Source organism: Mustela nivalis (assembly GCF_964662115.1).
Source record: "Mustela nivalis genome assembly, contig: HAP1_SCAFFOLD_444, whole genome shotgun sequence".
Taxonomy (NCBI): Eukaryota; Metazoa; Chordata; class Mammalia; order Carnivora; family Mustelidae; genus Mustela; species Mustela nivalis.
Window position 1 is genome coordinate 27,764 of NW_028136211.1, and position 10,011 is coordinate 37,774.

The window sequence follows — 10,011 nt, forward strand, 5'->3', positions numbered from 1 at the left end:
AAAAAAAAAGAAGGATCATGCCAATGAATTTCACAACTCTGGTGATCACTTTAAAAGCATCTCTTCTTTTTATCATAGCATTTGTATCATGTCCAGGATGAGATATTACAGCACACATGATAGAATATTTTAAAACAATAGTCCATTTTGCTCAAACTCCATGTTGAAAGCAAACGACTCTGTCAAACACTTTGAAGAAGGTAAAAGTAGTGGAACCATGTTTTGTCAAGAAAGCCCAGGGAGAAAAGCAGGTAGTAAAACCAAGTAGCAGTATCGAGGAAGGGCAGCCTCAGGAAGAAAATGAACACCGTTTTCTTCTGCTTTGTTCTCTTTTTTGTTTTCTTGTTGTTGGTATCTTTTTTTTTTTTTTTTTTTTTGGTCTTTCCCAGAAATCACTTCATATATATACATTTATCTGTTCAACTTCAGTGAAAGTTGGGAGGAAAAGGTGCCAGAACTTTTGAATGGTTGTCTTCAGCTGAGTGCTTATTTTCTTCCTTCAGTTTCTCTGGGGTTTCCCACTATTCTTCAATAAACATGTGTTGCTTTCTGGCAGGGTAAAGCCAAATGCATTTTTAAAAGAAGTAATGGCAGGTCATCCGTCCATCCAGATCAGGAGAGAGCCCATACCAGAAAAGGCAGAGAGGGTAGTAGACTCCCCTCTGTGAGTTCCTGCCTTCTTGGTCTTTCCTCAGCCCTTGCTCTCTGCTATGTCTCTCCAGTCACACCCCAAACCCAGAGAAACAAAAGGACTCTTCAAAACTTAAACCCTGTGAGAAGGGCCACGCGGAGGCAAGGAGAGCCCTGTAAGACTCTGAGCCATGTGGTCTGTATCTGAGACTGCACATCTCCTTGAGCCACGTTCCATTCCCTCCATGCCTAATGTTGTCCTTGTGTTCTACAGAAGCAGTCAGGGCATCCATACACTCCTCTCTGTGTGCTTTTCTGTATACCTGATCCCATCTCAACCCACAACATCCAGCAGCATGCACCATCTGTCATCTCCCTTCAGTCAACCTGCAAATAGGTAAACACAGCCTCTAAAACCCACCCTTGTCCAAGCTATGTCTGGAGTTATGATCGTCTGTGTCTTTACCATCAAACTTTCTAAAAGGCTATTCTTGTGTGTGACCTCCATGGTCTCACGCCCAGTCACTCTATCTCTATGTCTGGCTTAGGACTCCACTACTCACCTCCCATTTTCTTTCAGTACTCAGTGACAACCTCCTCGATCTACCCCCACCCCCTAATCAAGCTGCTTTGCAACTTTTCACATCATCGAACATTGCTGACATTTCATTCCTTGAAATCTCTCTTCTCTAGACATCTGTGCAAAAATGCCTTCCTGGCATCAAAGCCACGTCCCTCCCCTTCCATCCACTACTCCTTTATTCTTCCCCTTTATCTGACCAAGAAAAGAAGGAATTACCCTAAATCCTTAACTGTCACTCTCTCTACAAGGAATATATCCCTTGGCAACAGCATGATTGCATCTCTCTTCCCCCAAGCACCCATTCCTACATTTTGACTGTCCAACCCAGAACCTACACCTGCACGTCCAACAGACACCTCAACTCAGATTGCCTAAAGCTGCACTCCTCCTCTTACCTCCTGCACCTGGCTCCCTTCCTGAGTTGCCACGACTATTGTGGCAGTTGACACATCAGACTAAACATTCTGAAAGCACAGAGGCACCCCTAAGCCTACTGCAGCATTTTTTTTTCCATAACCGAGATATGGAAGCAGCCCAAGTGTCCAGCAACAGAAGACAAAGTGATACATACACACAATGGTATATTACTCAGCCATCAAAAAGGATGAGATCCTGATATTTACAACAGTATGGATGTACCTAGAGGGTATTGTGCTAAGCAAAATAAGTCAGACAGAGAAAAACAAATACTGTATCTCCAGGGATGAATCCTTAAAAAATGCCCTACATATTCAAGTTTTAAGGCAGGACCAGAAGCAACAGTTTTAGCATATATCACCACGATATAAAATAAAATCTTTAAAAAATAAAAGGAAATAATAGGACAACAGCAATTAGGGTAAAAAGACTTAACAACTGTCTTGCTCAACATCACCAGCACCACACCAGCTACACGTCTGACCCCCAGACCAGCATAGCAGGTGTGAGGACAGGTCCAAGCAGAGAAAGTGTTACTTGTCACATTTTTTGAAAAATGATAAACAGAAGGAATGCCTGGGTGACTAGGCTGGTTGAGCGGCCAACTCTTGATCTCAGCTCGGATCTTGATCTCACGGTGGTGAGTTTGAGTTCCACACTGGGCTCTGCACTGGGTGTGGAGCCTGCTTTAAACTAAACTAAACTAAACTAAAATAACACCTCTGTCAAAAGTACGTGAATTCACAACTTACATGTAAGTCAAGTTCTACTTGTTCTAAGACAGCATGAAAACCAAGATGTCGTTATCAAGACAGGAAGCAAGATAAATTGTGTATTCCATGTGCCGTGAGATGACTCCAACTGCATCCAAGTCAGCCATGGCCCTCCACACATCTGCAAGAGAGGGTATATTATCCACATTAGCACAGAGGAAACCAAGGCTCAGAGAGGTTAAAAAAAAAAAAAGAGTCCAAGATCATAGCATCATTTAGCAGCATAGCCAGAATGTATAGGAATTACCTCAAAACAGGCCACACTAGTGGAAGAATACCTTAGTGTGGAGTTATGAAAACCCAGGTAGAACGCTGCCTCAGAAAGGCAGATAATCAATAAAGGAAAAATAAAGAGGCGCCTGGGTGGCTCAGTCGGTTAAGCATCTGCATTGGGCTCAGGTCATAAATAATCCTGGGATAATGCCCTATGTCAGACTTCCTGCTCAGCAGGGAGTCTGCTTCTCCCTCTGCCTCTGCTCCCCATTCATTCTCATAAACAAACAAATCAATAAAATCTTACCCCAAAAAAAGAAAAAAATAAAGATTATAAGCTTACAATAAAGATATTAATGATGAGTCAAAGCTTTCAGTGACACACCCACACCTGCCTACAGTTTTCTGGCTAAAACATGGGTGGAATTGATGGGGTTAGAAGAAAAGGAGGCACATAGGCCCGGACAGCACAGCCCCAGCAGATGCAGAATCCTGGTGTAGGTTTAGCTAGCTTTCATTGTCCTTTAAAATGTCAAAGCTAAAGAAATCTGGTAGGGTTATTGAAGTCTGATCCTGGGGGATGCCTGGTTGGCTCAGTCTGTTAGGCAGCAGCCTAACATGACTCAGGTCATGATCACAGGGTCCTGGGATCAAGTCCGGCATCAGACCCCTTACCCAACCAGAAGCCTGCCTCTCCCTCTGCCTGTTGCTCCCCCTGCTTGTGCTCTCTCACTGACAAATAAATAATCTTTAAAAAGAAAGTAGAAAGAAAAAAAAAGAAAAGAAAAATAAAATCTGATCCACAGTATAGAACAACACAAAGGATGGTACTTTCTTGGGCTGATTTCTGTTTGTTTGATTTTAAGTAGGTTCCACAGCCAGCATGGACACTAGTGCAGGGTTTGATCTCAGGACCCTAAGACCATGAACTGGGCCAAAGGCAGACAATCGATTAAGCCACCCAGGCACCCCACTTTCTTGGGTTCTAATGGGACTTTTCCTAGGTTCTAATCCTAGCTGTACTGGCTGCCAGGGGGAATGAAGTCCAGCACCACAAGAAAAGCATCCCAAGGCAGCAGTCCTCTGCAGAAGATTTGCTGGTGGCTGCCATCATCAAAGAGTCAGTGGGTGAAGTTGTTGAAGCACAGTGGGAACAATGATAGCCACTGCCTTTTGGGTGTCACTGAATCATCCTACTCATCTTCAGGAAGCCTGGCCCTTCTCCAGTCAACGCAGCAGAAGCAAACTTGTTAGAAGAACAGGGGAGGGGGTCATCTCCCTCCCTCCCAGAAACTGAAGCAACCAGCCAAACAGTGCAGCACTGGAGTAAAAATAAAAATATGAAGGAATGTGGCTGCACCTGGGTAGCTCAGTCTGTTAAGCATCTGCCTTTGGGTCCGGTCCTGATCTCAGAGACCTGGGATCTGAGACCCACATCAGGCTCCATGCTCAGTGAGGAGTCTCCCTTTCCTTCTCCCTCTGCCCCTGCTCCTAGCTCATTCTCTCTCTCTCTCAAATAAATAAAATCTTTAAAATAAGAACTTTAAAAATGAAGGAATGAATCAAAATGCAGAATTCAGAAACAGAACTACAGATATAAAAACTACATATAAAAACCTGAAATATGACCCGGTGAGTGAGGAAGGATTATTAAATCATGATACTGTATGAATTGATTGCCAATTTTTTCTTAGAACATAGAGCACACTGCACTACACGAAAACGAAAACACAAAATTAGGATTGAATACAAAAACAAAATTATCAGTGTTATTCCATCAAGTGTTTCTCTAACCTACTGATCAAAACCTCAGTTCATCCTCCAAAAGAATCTGGGCACCACCTCAGCACACATGAACACATTTTCAGGCCACAGTTCACACTGCTCCAGTCCCCACTCTAAGTCCTGAGCCATGGGCTCCTCCAGGCAAAGCCACCACCAACTAGGCCCCTGCCCTAGAAATCCCCAAACCCAACCACTTCACAACAGGGAGACTCAGGGAGATTCAAATGGGCAGAAACGTGGGACTTTGACTTTTTTTTTTTAATTAAAAGAAAAATACAGCAAGAAACATTTCTAGCACAAAGTGAAGAGCTAATCTTTCACAATGTCGAGAGTATTAGAATTATCAATACACCATCAGTAGTTTGATAGGTCAAACAGGCCAAAAGCTGGAAACACAAGAGGAAATGCTCACAGCAAACAGACCTGAAAGCCAGGGCCTGGACCGGTTGACATGGCTCTGCCGCTTACCACAGCGAGAAAGTGTAACTTTCCTGGGCCTCAAGAAAGTGGCAGGAAAGTGGCAACACCACAAAATTCATATCTGGTCGGGGATTACGTGAAAGGAGAATGCTCAGTGAGAGCCCCGCCACACCGCCCGTCCAGCCACAGTCTGTGCCCAGTGAATGGGAATTTCCTCTACTGCAGCCACACGAAGAGCTGAAGGATCTGCACAGGATGCCTGTTTATTTACCAGTCACAAAACCACGTTCTGCCATAAACAGAGAGGGCAAGAGACCCCAAGAGATGGGAATATCCCTCACCCTTGCCTGGACCAGGCTTTCAAGACAAGTTGGAAAGCCCACAGCAGCTCTGCCACTGACTCTGAATGAGCCTTTGGAAGACAACACCATCCCAAACAACAGTTTAATTTACTTCTCTTTAAAAAGCAGTGAGACAAGGTCTTGGCCACATCTTCATAAATTAACAGCTTAGGAGGCTAAACCCCAATGATTTAGTTATGTCCCCAGCAGGCACACCTCCACTCGTGGGCAGCTTCAGGGAGAAAGGGTGCCTCCCCATCCATGAGGACACCCTCTGACATTCATCTGAAGATGCTTCCTACCCATGGGCATTTACTCCCTGGAACCCCCCCATCTAAGTTCCTCTCTGGATGCTGCACGAGGCAACTTCCTCACACCCCCATCACCACTGCTGACACCGCAGCTACCCCCGAGCCTTCAAGCAGGGTGCACCTGTCTTTGCTGCCAAGCGTCCCATCAGCCCAGCTCCATCACTGATTTCTGTACCCATAATTAATTAACTTATGCATGTATGTATTTATTTATTTTTAAAGCTCCATTTATTTTAGGGAGAGATAGACAGAGAGAGAGATACAGAGAGAGCACACACACACAAATACAGGGAGATAGAACCTCCAGCAGATTCTACACTGAGAGCAGAGCACACCTCAGGGCTCAATCCCACCACCCTGAGATCATGACCTTAGCTGAAACCAAGAGTTGGATGCTTCAACGACTGAGCCACCAGGCACCCCTCTGTGCCCTTAATCTTAAGAAAAGACAGACACCGCTTCTTTCTGTCAGCCACGGCCTCATAAGCCATCTGTCACACAGCCAAAGTTTCCAGAGGGTAGGACCAGATCTGCAACACCAGTGATGCCAGAGTATCTCCATAAAACTACAATCTAGTGAGTACCAGGCTCTGCTCTAAGCTCCTAATATGGCCTTCTATTTTGTACCCCTCACAGACCTACATGCTAGGTATTATCCACAGTGCACAGAGGAGGACACTGAGGTCCATGGCTTACCCAAGCGATTTACTTTTATGTGGCAGCAGCAGGGGCCTGAACCCAAGTCTGTGACTCCAAGGCCCCTCCGTCAACTCTGTTACTCATGCAGCCCCAACACAGTCATCAAATACCTCCCTAAACCCTCATCCCTCCTTTGAAAAAGCATGGTCTTCTGCCATTTCCCAGATGGGAAGAAAGCCGGCGTGAGCCAGATATAGTGACCTGCCCATGATGGTACAGGCAATGTCCCCCCTGTTCTCCCCCCAACACCCATGTCATTCTGCACGAGGCCCCATGGGGTCCTTCATGCTTCCAGTGGAAAACTCTGGTGAGACCACCAGTCTCCTGGCAGGCCTTCATCTTGACCCTGGAGGACACGACCAGTTAGGAGAAACCGGCTAGTTAAGCCTCTGAAATAGGGTCCTACCACCCAGGAAAACCCCCTTATCTCCAGGGCATCGCCCGTGTGAATTAGCTGGATTTGTAGAGGGCTCCACAAGCACCAGCCTTGCTGAGTCACTTTCTCTAAGGTGGTGGCTGAGACAAAAAGGACCCAGGAAAGAAAGGCATAGGCTGTTGTGGAACTCCAGTGCCTTGGCATCAACAATTAATGTGAGCAGCTGCCTCTGCTCACCAGATCTGCATTTTATGTGGGGCACACTGTTCAAAGTTTACACCCCCCATCTCTGTAACCTTCACAACAACCCCTGGAGCTCCCTGCACCATCATTACCACCTCACAGACAAGGAGACAAGGCATGAGGGGTGTGTAGAATGATGCAGCTCTGTGCTGGGGCCAACCTGGGGAGGACCCCACAGGCTTGCTCTTCCCACTGCTGCAGAAGCAGCTGAAAACAACGAGTTTTTCAGTTTGCATTATGTAGAGTGGAAAAGTCAAACATAAAGATCATTCAATTTTTAAATGGGTTATTCCTCAGGATAAAAACAGTTCCAAAAAATAATTTCCGAGAAGTTCAACATATTCCTCCTTCCAGGTGCCTGGAATGTGATGGAATGTTGTTAAAATAAGTTCTGGCCCATCAGCATGCCAGACAGAAACTGGAAGTAAGCTGTTACAGGTCCCCAAAGGCTCCGTCACAACCCTAAGGAGAAGATATAACTTTCACTGTCCCAAAGTGGTTATGTTTAAAAAAAAAAACAAAAAACAAAAAAAACAGGCACAGGTGGAACATTTTAAATTACAGACTTTCAATGCAGGGGCAGTGGGGGCAGGGGGGGATGTCCCCCAACTATCCCCAAATGTTTCAGCTATATATAGTGACTTACCAAAGTGACTCATCACAAGTACCTACAAGGCGACTGACAGGCAACTGACCGATGAGGAAGGTATTCGGACTGCTTAACAAAACCAACACAACTTAGAATCTTCATTATTAAGAAGAGAAAACCACTTATTAAACACTCGCCAGGCACCAAACCCGCTAGGCACTGTCACACACTCTACTCATCACAAGGCTGCCAAACTCAGTGCAGAAACTGAGGCTGAGTAAGTCACCTAAGGTCATGCAGCACCAGAAACTGGATTCCAACCAGGTCTGACATCAAAGCCCACCCCAGCTTGCTGCAATGCTTCAGAACCTAAGCTTTGTGATGATCAATAAACTACATGCTTAACAATGTTTACACATCTCTGTTAGAATTCAGGGAAAGGTGTTTTTTTTTTTTTTTTTTTTTTAGTTTTATGGTTTTATTAACACAAATATGACGTGCACAACAAGCTGTCTATTCATTTTCTTCACTGCGCAGCCTGGCATTGGGATTGGTAACTCTGATTGCCAGCTGGGCTGCTCTTTCCACAATAGCTTTGCGGTTCTTGGAGGAGACGTTTTGAGCAATCTCTGCACAGTAAGATTTGTTACACATCAGCAGCACTTCAACTCCTTGACGTTGTGCACTAGGAACATCCTGAAGCCACTGGGCAACATGTGCTTTGTCTTCTTGTTGCTCCTGTAACCAATGTTGGGCATCAAGATCTGGCCCTTGAATCTTCTGCGCACCCTATTGTCAATGCCTCTTGGCTTCCGCCAGTTGCGCTTAATTTTGACATATCGGTCTGACTGGTGCCGGATGAACTTCTTGGTCCTCTTTTTAACGATCTTGGGCTTCACCAAAGGTCTGAGGGCAGCCGTGATGCCCAGTAACAGATGGCTGCCACCTCCGCAGGCAGCGCTGAAGAAGAGAGCCCAGGGAAAGGTTTTTAAAAATGACATACACAAGGGGAAAAAATAATACAGGTTCTGGAGGCAGGCTGCCCAAGGTTCAAATCTTGGCTCCTCCACTTGCAAGCTGTGTGACCTTGGACTCCTTTAGCTCCCCTGTGCCCCTATTTCCATGCATTAAAATGGTAGCCATAACAGACCCTATCTCCTAAGGCAAATAAAGCATTTTGGTGTTGTTGTTCTTGTTTTAAGATTTTATTATTTATTTGACAGAGAGAGAGAGAGACAGGGTGAGAGGGAACACACACAGGGGGAGTGTGAAAGGGAGAAGCAGGCTTCCCACTGAGCAGGAAGCCTGGTGAGGATTAGATCCCTGCACCCTGGGAGCATAACCTCAGCTGAACAACTGAGCCACCCAGGTGCCCACGAATAAAACATTGAGAATCATTCCTGGCATGAGTTAAACCTCAGAAGGTGTGGGCTGGTGTTACTTCTTGCTGGCCACTAGATAGAGTCAGCAGCCTCAGGCCCACTGTTTTAGCAACTCATTTGCATAAACAAAGCCCAGGCTCAGCCACTTTGTGCTTACCCTATGGTTTCTTCCTGTCACTAACATCTCTCCTCACTCCTGCTCTGTGGCACTAAGCTCTGGGCCTCAACTTCCCACCTGTCAAATGAGGTGAGGAGCCCAGCTGATCTATCTGAGGTCCTTCCAGCTGGGCATGAAATGCCAATTGAGTATTATCCCCACCTTAAAAGACCACCAGAGACGTGAGTCAAAGCCAATCAGCAAGGGTCGTTTATTGCAGGTTCGAACCTGGACCTCTGCAGCGCTCGTTCCCAATAACGCTGAGAGGTCCAGAGCTGGGTCAGTGCAGGATTTTTATAGACAGATACAAACAAGTTTCGGGTGGGGCTGAGCTCATTGATTGATAGTTTGAACAGGCAACCTAGGATTTTGGTAACTCAGGGCCCAGAAATTTCAGAACCATCCTAACACAAACATTACCAGATGACACCCACTCATTTTCCTCAAATCTTCTCTTCCGTGTTATGTATAAATGCTTATTTTTTTTTTTTATTTTTTTTTTTAAATGCTTATTTTCATGGCAAATCTTCTCCAAGATCCCAGAGCTCCACGAGCACCCAGAATAGGCTGGGCAGGCATCCCCAGTGCTGAGGCTGGGGACATGATGGTCAGAAGCTCTGACCTCCAGGGGAGATGGATTCCAAATCAAGCTGCTCTGATAATCAGGTCTTCCCTGTTAGAGAGGATTTCAACAGAGCACAGTTCAGAGGAAGTGCAGGCAAGAAACTCAGAACTTGGCCCACGGGACAGAGGGCAGTAGGACAGTGGGCTGGAGGGGTGACAGAGGGATGGAGAGGAATGGCACAATCAACAGAGGCCAGCCAAGGCAGCACTGATGCTCAATGTGAGAGGGTGGGCTGGGGACACACTGTGAAAATGGCTTCACAGGCAGGAAGCAAGCCCAGCTCAGCACAAAGCAAAGTCCTGAGCAGGAACCTTCTGGGACCAGGTTGGACACTAAGGTGAGCTGAAAATGGCTGTGGGACCCAGTGCAGTCGGAATATCACCCATGCCTCTCACAGGCTGGGTGACCCCGGACCAGTTATGCTACGTCCTTTAATGTTTCCTAAAGGGTATATTCACTCCATAACC

The 10,011-nt window shown here is 45.9% G+C and overlaps 1 pseudogene across 1 annotated transcript; it reads right to left on the minus strand.

Annotated features, from left to right (window-relative positions):
- Window positions 1-7,828: 7,828 nt before the first annotated feature.
- On the minus strand, window positions 7,829-8,381 carry LOC309857159 (large ribosomal subunit protein eL32 pseudogene; annotated as a pseudogene). Its single transcript has one exon. The product of its transcript is annotated as a large ribosomal subunit protein eL32 pseudogene (transcript).
- Between the last annotated feature and the right edge of the window lie 1,630 nt (window positions 8,382-10,011).